Below are 17,542 nucleotides of genomic sequence, written 5' to 3'. Positions count from 1 at the left end.
ATGGATTTACCGAGTCCAGGAGCTCTGGGTGTCTGGCAAAGGCAGATGGAAATTGATCTCCAGATTCACAGCACTATGCCCTGAGAGTTGTGCGTCATGCACATGCCACACACAAGCACACACCACACACATTCCACACACGGCACTAAATATACCACCTAACGTGAAGCACACACGTGGCATACGTACAACACAAACGCACCTTACTCTATGCGCAGCACAAACAACACACACACAACCAACACGTATAACAGTACACACCCAACACAAGACACACATGCACTGTGCACAGCACCTGTAAACGTGCACACACGCACATGCAAATGCACACACACACACACACACACACAAACAGGTGTATAGAGAGGGGTGAGAGACAGAGAGGGGTGAGAGACAGAAAGGGGTGAGAGACAGAGTGAGGAGAGGCACCTTGGTCTCAGTCACACTGGGGCTCTGACCACAGCTCCTTCTTTTCTTAGGGGCCAGGACCCTCGGGGCCATGAGTCCACGCTAGTCCTCTAAGATGAAGTGTGGTTATCTCAGGTGACAGCACGTGGGAGAAGCCAGAAGCTAGCGTTCTTCTGTGGTTTTTGTACTTAATTTCTTCTTTGTTCTCTCTTTATTTTTTATTTCTAATCTCTCTCTCTCTCTCTCTCTCTTTTTTTTTTTTTTGGTAGGGAGCTGCTTAGCCACTTGTCCTCTGGCAAGCAGAACAGAGCAGCAATCTTGGCAAAGGGACCCTGAGGGCCGAGGACACAGGCCTGCAGGGGGCTGGCTGCAGTGGCCTCCTTCCTGGCCCAGGGCATGTCCCTTAGCTGCTCTTGTTACCCCCCTGAGAGGTGCAGGGCCTCAGTCACAGGACAAGCATCTTTCCCTACGGGATCTTGGGATCTTCAGGGAAGGAGTAACTTAGAGGAGAATTTCAAACTGTGCATTTACAGGAAAACAACCACAGCTCTATTACACAATAGAAAACGAAATCACCATGCAATGGAAAAGCAGGAAACGAGACTTCCAACTAACTCTCCGTGTGGTGGCAGAGGGGGCTCCAGGCCAGTACCTGCCCCTTCATCCAAGCGCACGAGATTTCTTCTGACACTAGTGATATTTCAGTGGAAAATTCTGGGAATATTACCTTGTAGTTTATTCCCCTCTTTATGCGGTTCAGATTCACGTTTCGGGACATTATATTTTCAGATTCATCCTTTCTCCATCCGCCTCCGTCCCCCACCACATAGACAGATTTGGGCCACCTGTTCTCCCCACAACCAGGAGGATGGAAAGGATGCCTGGTGCCAGACTCTCCTTCATTCACGTAGTCACATGCCCTCTCCAACATTGGGAGGAGAAAACCCTCCCTGGCTCTACTTCCATGCTTGGACAGAATGTAGTTGTTCAAAAATTAACTTGGCTGGGGTGGCCAGAGTGGAGACCGTGAGAATTCTGGTATTCTGGGGTTGCTGCTGAGGGGGCCCCGCACATCTATATATCTATGTCTGTCTGTCTGTCTGTCTATCTATCTATCTATATCTATATCTATATCTATATATATATATTTTTTTTGGTCTTTTCTAGGCCTTCCCTCTGTCCAACACACTGATATAGGTAGTGACATTCATAATCACTACTAGGGACTGCTTCCCTGGAAATGTTCATGTGAGTTTCCTCTCATATTTTTCAGGCTGTGCCACCAAATTTATTCCGATTTATTTGCCTCTCTGCACCAAATGGAGGCCAGAGCACAGCAAAGAGAGAACACCCTCTGTGCTCTGCTTTCCTGTCTCTCCTTAAAGGAACTGGGTGTGTGTCGCTGGTCCAGTTCTTTGGGAGCTCCTTGGTCTGTGTTACCCCAGCAATGCCTGTGAACACAGCATCACCTCTTCTCTTTGGGCCAAGGGCTTGGGTCAGGATTTATCTCCTCTGAGCAGGGGTGGATTGGATGGAATTCCACTAGATAAACCAATACAAGGCTGCCCTTTCCCCCGAGGCAGGGATTCTGAAATTAGACTCAGTTTATCACTTAAATGCTCTAAAGAGTCAATGAGGCAAAGATAGTGTATCAAAAACAACTTATTACATTAATAGGGTGGAAATATCGTTGCTTACAGACTTTGGATTCTTAGAGAATAAGGGACAGCCAATTTATTTCACATACAACCTTCTTTGAGTCTTATAGATTCTTTTTCATATAAAGCAGTTATAGAGAGATTATATACATACATATATATATATATATCTTTTTTATTTTTCAAACTGGTTTTTCAACTGGTAACTTTGACTCACTTCAGACGTAGCCTGGGATATAATCATGAAACCAATATATTTGCCAGAATTTAGTAACACATAGTTTTGGTTAATGTTTTAAACCATGGTGACTTGTTCTGATGGTTCAAGTGGAGGGTCTCATGTGGTCACCTGAGCTGGTGCCCAGTGAACGTGTTCCAAGGAAATTCCCCATCTCAGTTCCTTGGCCTGGCTTAACCTCCACCTCGAGTGTCACACGCAGGACATCTGTCACTAACGATTGTCCTCATTTCCTCCACCTCACTGCTTCTGGAAGTTGCTCTTCTTTTCTTCCTTCTTTGGAAATGGGGGAAGAAGGAGAAGTAGAATCCACAGTTATAAGGAAAATAACAAAGCAAGCTGATATTTTGCTTATTGTCCAGTTGGCAGAAGTTATTGACTCACTAAAAGATTATTAGAGCAGATAAAATCTGCTCTGAAGGACTGGTCGTCTAAGTAATATTCAGAGTGTGTTGAAATAAAGGTCGTTCCTGTGTTTTCAAGTTTTAACTGAGTTTAAAGTTTCAGGTACTGACTTGGCTTCATCTACATGACGTTTCTGGCTGGGAAGAAGTCCTGGATGTTTTCACCCGTCCCTGCTTCCCTCAGCTCTCTCTGTCTTTCCACTAAGTGCAGCCCGGAACCAAACATGGTTTGTGACACCAAACGCCTGGAGGTTTGGAAATCTGAATTCAGAAACACAGCCATATTCGGAGTGCGTTAGGAGTTAGGTACACACCTTCCCACGTGATTCTTTTCTCCTCTCCTTAAATTTTAATGTAACTTTCCTCCTCTGGAAAAGAATCAATAAGAAATATCACAGAGCAAGGTGGAAGCTTGGCGAAGAGTGTGAGGACACGAATGGAAGACAAGAACCCCAGGCAAAAATGGCAGGTAGCAGTAAGAAGAATATTCAAAATCAGAAATTAAGAGCGATTTCTGCTGGGCGCGGTGCCATACCCCTGTAATCCCTGCGCTCGGGAGGCTGAGGCAGGAGGATCAAGAGTTCAAAGCCAGTCTCAGCAAAAGTGAGGCACTAAGCAACTCAGTGAGACCCTGTCGCTAAATAAAATACAAAAAAGGACTGGGGATGTGGCTCAGTGGTTGAGTGCCCACCAAAAATAAAAAGATACCTCCTGAGTGGGATTGAGGCTGAGAGGCTTTTCCTGAGGTGATGCACAGACAGCAGGATGCTTGCTTGGAGAGTGGTAGGGTGCTTCTCTGGACCGGCCATGTCAGTCCTGCACCTCGAAAGCAGAACGAGACCCATCCTACCTTACGGGTGGGTTCAGTTTAGGAGTATGAATTCCTCAAGTTCTCGCCCTATGCCTCCACCATGGGGTGTTTCCATCCTCTGACATTACTCTCTACTCGTTCCCAATGGATTTCTTTATAATCTCCAAATCAATGTGCTTTGATTTTCACAATATTCCAAAGTAGGTTCGCATTCTAACCCTATTCCATCCAGTGGAGTCGACTTCCTGCCACCCCTTCCATCGTCCTCTCTCTAAAAGCCATGCCAGGTTGGCGTCCTCTGTAACCTGATGAGCATGATCTCTATTCTATTCAGTTCCTACAGGTAAGAACAATTCCATATCAGCTGCAGCAATTTGAAATGGACCACTGGGGAGTCACCTAGGGAGGGGAGAGTCGCAGAAAATGTTCTCTTCCCACCTCTTCCCATTTCCTGAACTTGCCTAGTTCTGTCCATAAGCTATGGGCAAGCTTCTCCATTCTGAGAAGGAATCTCTCTAGAAATCAGACTTCCTAGTAACTCAAGTCATCCCTCTGTATCCAGGGGGGATTGGTTCCAAGACTCCCCAAGGATACCCAAATCTGTGGATGCTCATATTTCTTATATAAAATGGTGTAGACTTTGCATATAACTTACACGCATCCTCCTGCATATTTAAAATCATGTTTAGATTACTTATAATACCTAATACAATGCAAACGTTGTTACGTGGTATTGTTTAGGGAATAATGGCAAGAGAAAAAAATCTGGATATGTTTGGTACAGATACAATGTTTTTTCCTATTTTTAATCTTCAGCTGATTAAATCCACAAAACCAGAACCTGGAGATGCATGTAAGTCAACTACACATGCTGACTTCCTACCCATGAAAGAGATTCGCAAACATCACCTCCGCTCCTTCCCTCCACATCCCCTCGACAGTCACAACCATGATGACATTTATTCCTGAATGTTTGCCACTTTAAAACACAACATGCTGATTTTCTGACATCAAACACACCACTGTCTATGGGAGGGTCCTGGAAATATGTCCCCCGACTCTTCTGTCCTAAGAGGAGAGAATTGCATTTGTTAGTCTCCCAGATGCTTAAAAGAAGAGAAATGGGCTGGGAATGGTAAGCTGGACAGAGTCCAAAGCTGCTGTGTGATCTTTCTGCTTCTCTCTTGCCAGATCCTTCGTGTGTGATAGCACATTGTGCATAAGTCTCCCACAGTGGGAAGACCTGCCGGGCTCAGCCCTGCCTAATGATAGACCAACGTGTGTTCATGCCCAATTTGAAGAAGAAGAAGGGAAAAACTGTCAGTGTGCAGCTTCTATTGCCCAAAGCTAATTCAAGGTCTTAAACTGTTTCATAAAAGCTCTAAGAACAAGACAGCCTCCAACCCGGGAAGGGGGATGCTGGAGCAGCAAAGACCAGGGCAAGTCTGCCCCTCTCGGGACCCTGGGCATTTGGGTGGGAGGCTCACACTGAACTCAGATCAGGACTTTCCTTTAATCCACTTAGGGTGGTCCCTGCAGTTCTCCCCAGAAGGCACCTGCTTTCCACAGAAGCCAAGCTCTCACCCGACTCCCCCGCTCACGCAGGAAAGCCTGTCCCTGGGGATCTCTCTAGTTCAGCTCTTCTTCTCTTTTCTTTCTTTCTTTCTTTCTTTCTTTCTTTCTTTCTTTCTTTCTTTCTTTCTTTCTTTCTTTCTTCCTTTTTTTCTTTTTTGATACGGGGAATAAACGCAGGGGTGTTTAACCTCTGAGCCACATTCTCAGTCTTTTTTTATATTTTATTTAGAGACGGGGTCTGGCTGAGTTGCTTAGGGCCTTGCTAAGTTGCTGAGGCTGGCTTTGAACTTGTGATCCTCCTGCCTCAGCCTCCTGAGTCGCTGGGATTACAGGCATGCACCACGGCAGCAAGCTCTCAGGAGGTATCTTGGAGGCCAATCTTCAGAGGACACCAGCACATAACCCCAGTTTCCATGTGTCCGACATCATAGCTAACAAAGATAATGGTAGGGCAAACAAGATCAGCCAAATTAGGGCAACTCTTCACCCCCCACAAAAACCCATGGAGGGTTTGGGGTCAAAAGCTCTCAAGGACTCTTCTCTGACTCAGCAGGGCTAACAAGAGATGACTGTTCAGCAGTCATTGAAAATATAAATAATAATAAATGCTGGAGAGGATGTGAAGAAAAAGAAAGGCTTTTATACTGTGGAATTTCAAATTGGTATAGCCACTGTGGAAATCGGTAGGAGGTTCCTCAAAAGACTAGGCATGGAACCACCATATGACCCAACTATACCACTTCTTGGTATTTGTCCTAAAGAATTAAAGTCCTCATACTACAGTCCATGCATACACACCCATGTTTATAGCAGCACAATTTGCAAGAGCCAGACTATGAAACCAGCCTAGTGGTCCATCACTAGGTGAATGGAAAAAGAAAATATGGTATATATATAGATACACACCATGGAATTTTATTCAACCACAAAGAAAAATTAGAAATATGTCATCTGTAGACAAATGCATGGAATTGGAGACCATTATGTTAAGCAAAATAAGTTAAACTCAGAAGGACAAGGATCCTATGTTTTTTCCCCTATGTGGAAGCGAGAGAGGAAAAAGGAAAAGAAACATGGGGTGGATCTTCTTGAGAATCAAAGGGAGATCAGCAGAGGAAAGGGGCCTGAGGAGGAGAGGCAGGGAGGGACGGGGAGGTGCCAGGGAGTGACATGGGCCAAATGATATTGTTACATTGTGCCCATGTGTGAGTATGTAACAACAAACCCCATCATAGGTACACCTCTAAGGTACCATGAAAAAATATGGGGGAAAAGAAAAGAGAGAGGTGGGCATTTGCTCTGTGTTGTGACAGAAGGGCCAGGCTGGGGACTGGGAGGAGTTAAAAAGTACAGAAGGAAGGAAGTCTTACTTATTTCTTCCTTGTGTAGGGACTTCTGTTCTGGGACCCATAACCCGAGAAGGACAGGGAAAACATAGATATTCCAAAGAACTATTTTTACATTTTTAAAAAATTTTTTCTTTTTAGATATACATGACAGTAGAGTGGATTTTGACGTATTACACATGCATGGGGTATAACTTCCCATTCTTGTGGTTGTACATGCGGTGGAGTTAAACTCATCTTGTGTTCATACATGAAGATAGGCAAGTGACGTCCAACTCGTTCTACTGTCTTTCCTATTCCCATCCCCCTCCCTTCCCTTCATTCCCCTGTCTAATCCCTTGAACTTCTATCCCCCTGCACCCCCACATTGTGTGTCAGCATCTGCATATCAGAGAGAACATTCGGCTATAAAGAAGAATGAAATTATGGTATTTGCAGGTAAATGGATAGAACTGGAGACTATCATGCTAAGTGAAATAAGTCAATCCCCTCAAACCAAAGAACTATTTTTTAAAAAGGAGAAAAGGGGGTTGTTTCAGCAGGAGCAAGGAAGCTGGGTCAGGATCATTGAAAACGGTGCAGCTGGGGTGTGGATCGAGTCCACCAAATGCTTCCTGTATACCCGGAGCTGCAAGGGCTGAATGAGAGTCTGGGGTGGCAGTGCCTACGCAGCCCAGGCTGCTGCAGGAAAATAACAACAGCAACCATCTCTGGGATTTCCCAGTCTTAATTAGAACAGGAAGAGAGGAAGTGGACTCAAACATAAAGCATAAGGGAGGCATTCAGGTTCAGTGCTTACTGAAAAACGTCCAGTGTCCTGAAGGTAAAATATTCTCCGCTGTGCAATCGATCTGAGCATTTTGTTGTGAATGAAGCATTTTTGTTGATATGACTTTAAAAACTTCGCCTACTGCGCTGTGAATGGTATATTTGCACAGATAAGGCTACCAGGGAGAATGGTGTACATGCAGGAGCCCCTGGAAACTTTGTTCCTAGAAGACTCTAAACTTAACTGGAATACACCAGTCTGTGTTTCTTCCAGGTATGGAATTGCTTGGTGTCTCAAGGTCAGATTAGATGACAATGAGTGGTATACTTCCACCTGCCAATGAAACTAAATTTCTGAAGTTTAGGCAGAAAAATCTCATTCACTTTTTTTTTTTTTTTTGGTGCCCTGGAGATTGAACCCAGGGTCTTGCACATGCTAGGCAAGCGCTCTGCCACTGAGCTACATTCCCAGCTCCCTGTTCACCCTTACCCGCTACAGAATCTTGGAGCTTGCTAACACATGGTGGGGGGGGGCATGACGTGTGGACAAGTGGGTTCAAGTGTCTGAGCGCACCTTCCCCAGGCCCCTTCACCACCTAGTGAGATGCAGGCTACAGGGCAGAGTGCCTACCTTGCCACCTGGAGGGACACATCATTCACATGCAAACGCATTTTATTTTCAGGCTTTAAATGGAGATACTAAAAACAGTGTTGGGGGGGCACTTGAGAAGTACAGTATTTTATTCTGAATAACCATCAGGAATGGTTAGGTATTTAAATTGCCTAAAGTTTTTCTTTTGTAGGATCCCTGCCAATAGTGTACAGCACACACTTTTCAGAAGAGTGGAAGGGTGGGTACCGACAGTGTGGAAGTGCTGTCATTCATTATCTTTCAAAAGTGCATCCATTTCAGATACAGTATACCATTAGTAACAATGCAGCTCTTTAAAAAGACAATTTAATCGGAAAAGTCACATGCCCTGCTCTTTCTGCAGGCAGGTCTTTGCTGCTTGTGAGGGCGTTGGGCATATATTTTATAGGTTCTTAGGGGGCAAACATTAATATCTATATATATCTGTATCTATCTATCTATATATCTATAACTATATATTTGTGTGTGTGTGTGTGTGTGTGCTGGGGATCTAGGCAAATGCTTTACCACTGAACTCTGCACCTCCAACCCTGAGTACTTTCCGAAGGGGTTAAGGTTGATTAGGAAGGTCTAACCGATCAGTTTCTGTTGTGGGAGAATTAAGAAGCTAATGCAGGTCTTGAATAGAGGCCCAAGAAGCTCTGCGTGATGAGATTTAAAACATCCCTGATATAAAGGGCAGCTGGGATGCCTGACTGGCTACAGACTTGCCATCTCCTTATTCTTTCTTCTGCCCGTGATTTGGAAAGGTTTCAGAACATGGGGAGTACATTTTGTTGTTGTTGACGAGGGATTTGTGCATCTTGGAAGGTACTGGCCTTGCTTATAGGCAAGGAAAGTGAAATGCCTTTCAAGGCCTGGCTTTGTTATCAGGACTCAAGAAAATGCTTATGTAAATCCCACCCCCACGTAGGAAGTATCTGTTCAGATGCATCAGATGGAGTCCTTGGTTTCTGGCCTGCTTTTGCCACTCCTTACCCACCGATCCACCCACCCACTTCCTTCTCCAATCTCAGGAGAGTCACAGTAACCGATTTGGGGTTTATATTTAACACCTGCAAATCTTGGCTACGAGACCTCCCTCTCTTCTCCTTCACCAACACCCTCCCTCTCACCCATCCAAATACTTCGAGTCAGTGCCTCCCATATCACGCCACTAAAAAGAGGAGGAAAAACTTCACAGAGTTACTGTGAAGACCTGAAAATGGTTGTTTCCAGTACTAAGGATTGAACACAGTGCCTCATGCATGCTAGGTGAGTGCAACTACCACTGAGCTGTATCCTCAGCACTTTTTTTGTTTTGTTTTGAAACAAGCTTTCTCTAAGTTGTCAAGGTTGGCCTCGAACTGGAGATCCTCTAGCCTCAGACTCCCTCATAGCTGGGATTATAGTCATGTGCCATCAAAAATAAAAATGCATTTAAAAAAATAATAAGAGCACCTATAGGAGACAGAGACTGTGCTATTAAATGATTTTCATGATCTGATTTAATCTTCATACGTACATGAAAAAAGATGGTATTTATATACCTTATAAATGAGAATGCTGAAGGTTGGAGAAAGTAAGTCACTTAGAGAACCTCCCACAGTCTACCGGTGAGGACCCTTCACACATGAGAACTTCTCCCCTTTGATGAGTGCGTCATCTTTTGATGACAAGGAATTCCCAACCCTGAAACCCACAGTGAATGGGACATCATTGTGAAATTGTCCAGGAGGTCACTGGTCTTCACTTTGGCACGTCTTCCTGGCACCATGCAGAAGGGCTCCTGGCCAGTGCCAGGTAAATGCTCATGACATTAACACTTGTACAGCTTCTAGAAACTTGGCCAAATCTGGAACAAGGAAGGAGTTCGGCATGCTGAATAATGGCAGGTATATCACTAGATAATCTTTTCTTCTAAATTTGGGTTCCTATTCACTGACTTATAAGAATTCAAGAGTGAGCTAACAAATTGGGCCTTGGTGGCTGGCCCAGGTGTTGGGGGAGAGCTCAGTTCAGTGCCTGTCCTCCTCCTACCCATGTGGAGACCCACCCTGGTTTTTCAAGGGCTCCCCTCGGATGGGTTTTGTGGTGGGGGTTAACTCCCATGGAGCTCGGAATTCCCAACATTTAACTTCTTTCCTTCTCTTTCTTCACTGTGCTCACAATAAAATGTCAGAGGGGACAGACCTCCTTAGCCCAACTGTCTTAGGCTCAGCCTGAGTCTGACAGAGTGACGCCAAGTACTCCTGTGAAGGGGGACTGAGCCAGAGTGTTGCTAGGTGCACCCATGTTGGGCGTCCCTCTTCTGAGCTGTTCATCGTTCCTTCCCTCTGGCTACACTGAGTCTGGTCTAATCCAGTCCTTTCTCAACAAGGCTGGGAAGTGAGGCTCTCATCCTGCCCAGCCTGCTGGACCCGAGTCCCCGTGCCAGGTGTTAGCTGCTAGGCAGGTACTATTAGAGATAATCCCCCCTGCTTGCAGTGGGAGAGGCTGCTGCCCCTTTAAAGACTGGTGACTGGCTTGGTCAAAGTTATTTCTACTCGTTTCAGATAAGGCCATCCAGAGACACTGAGAGAAGCCAGCTGAGACGGCTGAGTCACTCTGACTTACTCTTTTCAGGGGACCTAGAGTAAACTTTGCCCATTATAGTACTAAATTACCAACCCAGAGGCATCTCTGTCCACCATTTTTTTGACCATGTGATGTGTGACCTTGAACCAAGCATGCTCAGTAACTCCAGGTGTGCTGATGACTCTATATGAATACATGAATATGCATGAAGTCTCCCCAATAATGGTCCCTTGCTTTCTTTGTTCAGGAAACCAGTACTTTGAGATGTCCCTCCAGTGAACTTCTTACACGCTGCAAGTAATACGCCTTTCCTTACTCTTTTAACTCCTGGTTGTGATTATCAGCTTTGTCCTCACCAAGTGGCAAATCCATTGTGTTTGGTTGTGAGGGGACAGAAAACCCATCCAATGTGTTCTTCTGGAGTTAGTGAGGGAGAGGCAGAGAGATTCCTGGTCAATGTCTTTAGCTGCACCTAATTACCTGTGCTCGACATGGATGCATCTTCACTGTGAACTTGGGAGAGCCTGGTGGGAGACACTCCTGCAGACCCATGAGAGGCTAGCTCAAGGGAGCCTAAGGGGATAGAGACACAGCCTTTGGAATCAAACTCTCAAGTTAACTGTCAGGATCCTCTGGCTATTACCTGTGCACTTTTGAGCTGTTCCTTCACTTCTCTGAGCCTTAATTCCCCCTATCCGCAAGCTATAGAAAGTAGATTCTACCATTAGATTGCTGTAAAAATTAAGGGAGATCACTTAGGAAGCATCTGGGACCATGCCTAACATCTACTACATATGCAGTAGATGTTAATTTCTTTTCATTCAGTGTCTTGGAGCTCTTTGAATAACTTTACTTACTCAGATATGGTAGCCTTGAGAAATATCATTCAATTCAATTTAATATATTTTGTTAGTTATTATTCATTAATTTACATCAATATCTTATTACTATATAACATACATACAGTGATCATATGTTAATATTTTACTATATTAAAATAATGAATATTTAATATTGATTAAATAATACCTAATGAATACATGTTGTGTATTCTGTTATGTGTGAAGCATAAAGATCATTGGCCTATTCATTGCCATTTAGGTGATTTAAGTATTTTGACCAAATATTCAGGTATATTTATTCAAAATGGCAGTAGCAGCATATCACAGATTAATTGGAAGTCCCCTTGAAAATGTGGCAGAAGAGTTTGGAGAAAGCTGAATTCTGAAGAATTTAGGTGATCCGATTCCCATAGAGGATTGCCAAGAGTTTGGAAAATGGACTTTTCAGTTGGTGTGTAGGGAAATAGGATCATCTCTTCAGTCACTGGATTTCTGTTCCTAGTCATTAAAGTGAAATATGAAATATTTATGGAAAAATTTTATATACATCTTTTCTTTCCTCAGAGGACTTTAGCAGTACAGTCTCCCCAACATCAAACATTCCTGTGAAAAATTAAAAATCAAGTCAATCAACCAGCTGTTTCCAAAAATATGGTGCAAGCCATCTGAGTTTTCACTTTTTGGATGAAGAAATACATCACTTAGACACAGCCTAAAGCACATCATGCTCAGAGCTCACTGAAAGAATAGCCTGCCTGTGGTACTAAGAAGGAAATATTAGCAGCAAAATTTTCCATCAGGTGAACTGAGCCTGCACTTGTGCTCAGTTCAAATCCTCATGTAAGTTGCATCTGAACCCAGAGTCTGTGACAGTGACCTGGACCTAATGCTCCACTGTACCAAGAGTCTTCTCTCCATTTCTGGACCATTGACTCCTTCCCTGTCAAATGGTGGAGAGAGGCATTCTTTCTAACTCTAGCATCTTATCATTTTGTTCTGGGTGAAGATGGCCCATAGCTGGGAGAGCGAGAACTTAGGAAGACCTCATGCCTTCATATGAGACAAGAACACCAACTGTATCACACTCCAGGTGACTGTCTCAGTCTCATTCATTTAGTTAGTGTATGAATTAGTGAGGCGCTGCGGCTTCTGAGCAATTAGAGTCATTTTAGTATTTAATAATCTCAGTTGTGAAGACTTGCCATTTAAAGAGATTCACACTTTATGCTGTGAGTCAATCAGCTGCCCATTACTGTGACCAAATACCCGAGAAAATAAACTTAAAGGAGGAAAGGTTTGTTTTTAGCTCAAGGTTTTAGAAGTTTCACTTTATAGTCACTTGGCCCCATTGCCTTGGACCTAGGGTGAGGCAGAACATCATCAGGGGAGCACATGATGGAGCAAAGCTTCTCACTCCATGATGCCTAGAAGCAAATAGAGGGAGAGGAAGGAACCCAGTATTTGCTTCAAGGGCATACCCCCACGACCCCACATCTTCCCACGCAACCTCACCTCTTAGAGCTCACACCACCTCCCCATAGTACCACTTCTGGTGACTAAGTCTTTAACAGGTGAGCCTTTGGAGAAAGTAAGATCCAAATCACAACAGGTTGAGATGATAGAAGTTGAATATATTAGTCAACTTTTTGCCACTGTGCTCAAAATACCTGATAAGAAAATTTAGAGGAGGAAAAGTTTTACTTGAGACTGTTCCAGAGATTCGGTCCATGATCAGCTGACTCCATCGCTCTGGGTCTGAGGTGAGGCAGAACGTCATGGTGGAAGAAGTGGAGAAGCACCGCTCTGCTCATGGCGGCCAGGAGTCAGAAGGAGTGAGGGGAAGGGGCTGCAGGAAAGATGGATCCTTCTAGGGTGCACCCTAGACGGGACCCACCTCCTCCAGTCACACATCCCCTGCCCACAGTTGCCACCCAGTTAGGCCATTCAACCTCGGAGGGACTACTTAGCTTACTGCCCTTCTCTGCATCTACTATCAGTTCACGTTGCTTTTATTAACGAACTCATTTTCAAAACTGCTTGTGAATCTTTATAAGAAAAGATTTCTTTTTCTCCCCACCATGATTTTTGTAAAATACATAGGGCAAGAATTTCCACTTACAGGAGAAAAAATCAAGAAGGTAAGTTCTAGAGAGTTTCCTGATCAGTGAGCACAGGGTGACAGGTGGGGGCATATTGTTCAGGCCTGTGGAGGTCAGACCCTGTCCCCTCACCCTGGCCTACACCCTGCCTGGCCCCACTGGCTTGGCTTCCACCAGGGGGCAGAAGAGGTACCTAGACCACCTTAGTACCTCCTTGCTCCCCTCAAGACACAGAGAGACACCCCAAGAAGCTCACAGGGTAGCTTAGTTGTGTGTGGCCCCCAGGACAGAAGGCACGAGAGTCCCTTCAGTGAAGGCCTCTGGCCATTTCCGGAAGAAGCAGACTGCCTGAGAACTCTGATTAGACCTCGTTCTACCTACACAGGTAGACAGGCTGAGGGGACCAGTCCTCCTCTCGGTTTGTCTTAGAGAATTAGCCTCAGTTCTTCTCCCACCTTTCAGGGGCAGTGGGCAAGCTGGGGGCTCCATGTGTCTCCTAGGACTGCTTGGTCCTTCCGTGGACCTGAAGTGTCTGTGTGTTGTGCAAGTGCACATCTTTTCCCCCAAAGCACTGTTTTCCTTGGGGACCTTTACAAAAGAATTTTTGTAAAATTCTTTAGAGCTTTACAAAAGAATTTTAATATATTAGACTTAGCAGCCTGATCTCAAGTGTATTCAGACGTGTGTTTGTGTATGTGTGTGTGTGTGTGTGTGTGTGTGCGCGCGCCTGTGTTTGTATTGTGTGTACGCACATGCATGTGGGTATGTGTTTTTTTGCTGGCCTTACTCAAGTGTCTCCCAAACTTCACACGCTCAGTACTCTGAAAGTACTGAACAGAGTCCCTGTTTTGTATATATCTCTACAGGGTCTGACAATTTCAAAGCCGATCACATTGGGTGGAAACTCAAGGGGTACGTTTTAAAATTTTTAATGTTTGCTCTAGTTAGTTACACATGATAGTAGAATGCATTTTGACACATTGTACACAAATGGAGCACAACTTCTCATTCGTCTGGCTGTACATGGTGCTGAGTCACACCAGTAGTGTAATCATACATGTATACAGGGTAATAAAGTCTGTCTCATTCTACTGTCCTTCCCATCCGCCCCTCCCCTTCTCTCTACTCCCCCCTCTTCTCCCCCCACCCTCCTCTTCCCTCCCCACCTCCCCTTTGGAAAGCAGTATGGAGATTCCTCAGAAAACTTGAAATGGAACCACCATTTGACCCAGCTATCCCATGCCTTGGGATTTTAATCCCAAAGGAATTAAAATCAGCACACTACAGTGACACAGTCACATCAAAGAGTACTTTAAAAAAAATTCTTCACTACCAATTGCCCATCTATTTTAGGTAAATAACCAAATACAACCAGGCCACCATGAATCTCTTTAACTTGGTTCAGCTCCGTGGGATGCCCTCTACCTTAAGGATGTTTATTTTCCTTCAGAGTCTTTTTGGAAGGACCTTATCAGAAGCTCTATGCAAAGTGGAGTAAATTATGTCAACCAGATCAACTTTTATTGATCTAGAAATTATAACTGTAATATTTCCTGAAAATGTCTGATACAGCGGAAGATGCACTTGTGATAGTTAATGCACGATTTGAAGAATTCATTGCCAGGTATTGAAACACATGGAGAAACAGGAGCCAGGAGACAAATGAGCCCAGGCGAGAGATCCCACCACCCTGTTCCTGCCACCATTTACCTTGCTCTCCAATTCCTCTGCCTGGTTTTCTTTATAACCTCAGAGGTAATGGATGAGTCCATTGGATAAAGAAACGGGAAGGAAGCTGGTTAATTAAGGAGGTTGTGCGTGTTCTTATGACCACATAGCGTTGGCTGTGTCTGAAATGAGCATCCTCAAACAATGAAGTGTCAGACCTGAGAGGCCGTGGGGTTCGAGGCCAGACCAGCCTGGGGAAAGTGGACACCTCTCTAGTAAGCTTCTAGAACAGTCTCCAAGGAGGGTCAGCTCTGACCTGCAGGTGGTGAATCAGTGTATCGTGGCAGGTAGGTAGCTGGGGCACCTTACTAGGGAGGCAGAGCAGGGCATGGTAGGTAGGGCCGTCAGCACTCAGAAGCCTGGCCACTGCGGGCAGGACCTCAACAGCAGAGACCAGAGTCTAGTATCTAAGAGTAAGACAGGAACAAGCAAGGGGATGCTCTGCCAGGGGCTTCCTCCCCTTCCTAGGCAGCCGCAAGACTCAGAAATTCCCAGCTCTGTGTTTCTCAGCCCTCCAAATCCTCAGGTCAGTTAGATCCAAACCTGGGTGAGAAGGGGTCCCTGCATTTGTTCTGTTGCCCTCAGCCCTGCATCCAGGGCAACGATGGTCCCAGTCACCTACACACCCAGCCAACCTGGCACAGTCCAAAGGTCGGGGACTTGAGGCCAGATGGAGGTCAGATTTCAGCTGAAGTAAGAGCCCAAGTGAAGACCACCAATTCCCAGTGGCTTGGGTTGGAGGTCACATGAGATATTGTGGTATCTTCCAAAACTCAGTCCTTGGCAAAACACCCCACGCTTTTCATTTCCTGTGTGTTACTTAGTTTTTTCCTCATCACCTCGTCCATCGGTGGCACACGAATCACCCCCTTGGGAAATGGTGAGCCTGCGTCACTGTCTTAGAACCTGGCTTACAGCTGGGGCTACCCCTTTGCTTAATCACCTTGGGGTGCTGTGCCCCGCCTCTCCCTACCTCACCCCTTCTTGAACCTGGGTGAAGTCCCCTGTCGACCTCTGTCCCACACCTGCTGGAGACGCCTGTTCCAACTAAGATGGGCTTCTGTAGAACACCATGGCCTCTCGCTTGACGGCAGGCACAGCTTTCACCCACGGGATCCGTATGTCTCACCTGGGTCACCAAGTTGGGCCCCTTGGTGTGGGTGCAGCATTCATTAGTCCCCAGAGCGACCAGAACTTGGAACTCATCTGCAGGAAGAGCTCTCGGAACCTGCATTGCACTTTGGAGCCCCTGCCCTAAATGTTCTCCTGCCTTTGAACAAGCTCATCATTAAAATCCCAGCACAGCTGTGTCAGAAAGGCCTGATGATCCTAGAGTGGAAGCTCAGAGCAGGGTGGGGCCTAACGCCAGCGTAGGAGAGAGACCACAGGGTTGTAGGCTTTCCTTGGGGGAGGTGGAAGGACCTCACTCTACGGCATCTGTCACTACCACTCAGACCAAGATGTATGTTATCACCCCACAGGTGTTTCTCTTATGCTCTCTGATTCGGTATCACCCGGTGCCAATCCCTTCTCAGAAATTCTGGGGCTTTTCCTTTTAGAAAAGAATTTGTCTATTTTGTATGTTGTTTGAAAAGAAGGGAAGAGAAGAGAAGAGAAGAGAAGAGAAGAGAAGAGAAGAGAAGAGAAGAGAAGAGAAGAGAAGAGAAGAGAAGAGAAGAGATAAGAAGAGAAGAGAAGAGGAAGGGAAGGGAAGAAAGGAGAGGAGAGGAGAGGAGAGGAGAGGAGAGGAGAGGAGAGGAGAGGAGAGGGGAGGGGAGGGGAGGGGAGGGGAGGGGAGGGGAGGGGAGGGGAGAGGAGAGGAGAGGAGAGAAATCTAGCAACATAGGGTGATCCCAGTTACTCAGAATCAGAGTGAAAACCCAGATCCTGAACTGTACTAAGCCTTTATTCCTAGAGGAGCTGCTAGCTACCTCTTCACCCCAAACTGGGGACCTGAGGCCTCTGTTCCCCAAGCCTAGCAGGTGCTTACAAATTATTCATTTTGGTAGAGGCACACCTGGGAGAGAGGAAAAAGGAGCTTCCCTTCACTTACCTGGTTTTATCTTCCTATTGGAACAGGGAGAAGAGGGGAGGGAGGAGTGTAAGGACAGGAGCCACCATTCACCCTGCCAAGCCATCCCCGGGAGCACTACCTGTCAGCTCAAAACCCCTGCATACTGTGCAATACACCCTCCGTAGAAAAGCACAGACTGCCCCCGAGCCAGGCGGGGCTGGCCCCACTGAAACATCAACGCAACTACCAAGCTGCCCCCTGGTCTCAGGCAAAGGAATCGTTGGCGCCGGATAGGAATGAAGAATTTGGGGAAAAAAGAACCAGTTTTTTATTTTTTGTCTGCACGCTGCTGAAACATTTAGATAAAACATGAGACATCACTTCAAGCCAGATGTTTTCTAGGCATTTCCACCAAGTTTAGATATTTGGAAACACTAAATATG

Source organism: Sciurus carolinensis, chromosome 13 (assembly GCF_902686445.1).
Source record: "Sciurus carolinensis chromosome 13, mSciCar1.2, whole genome shotgun sequence".
NCBI classification, from domain to species: Eukaryota; Metazoa; Chordata; class Mammalia; order Rodentia; family Sciuridae; genus Sciurus; species Sciurus carolinensis.
The sequence above is the reverse complement of the archived record's forward strand: the minus strand, read 5'-3'. Positions refer to the sequence as shown.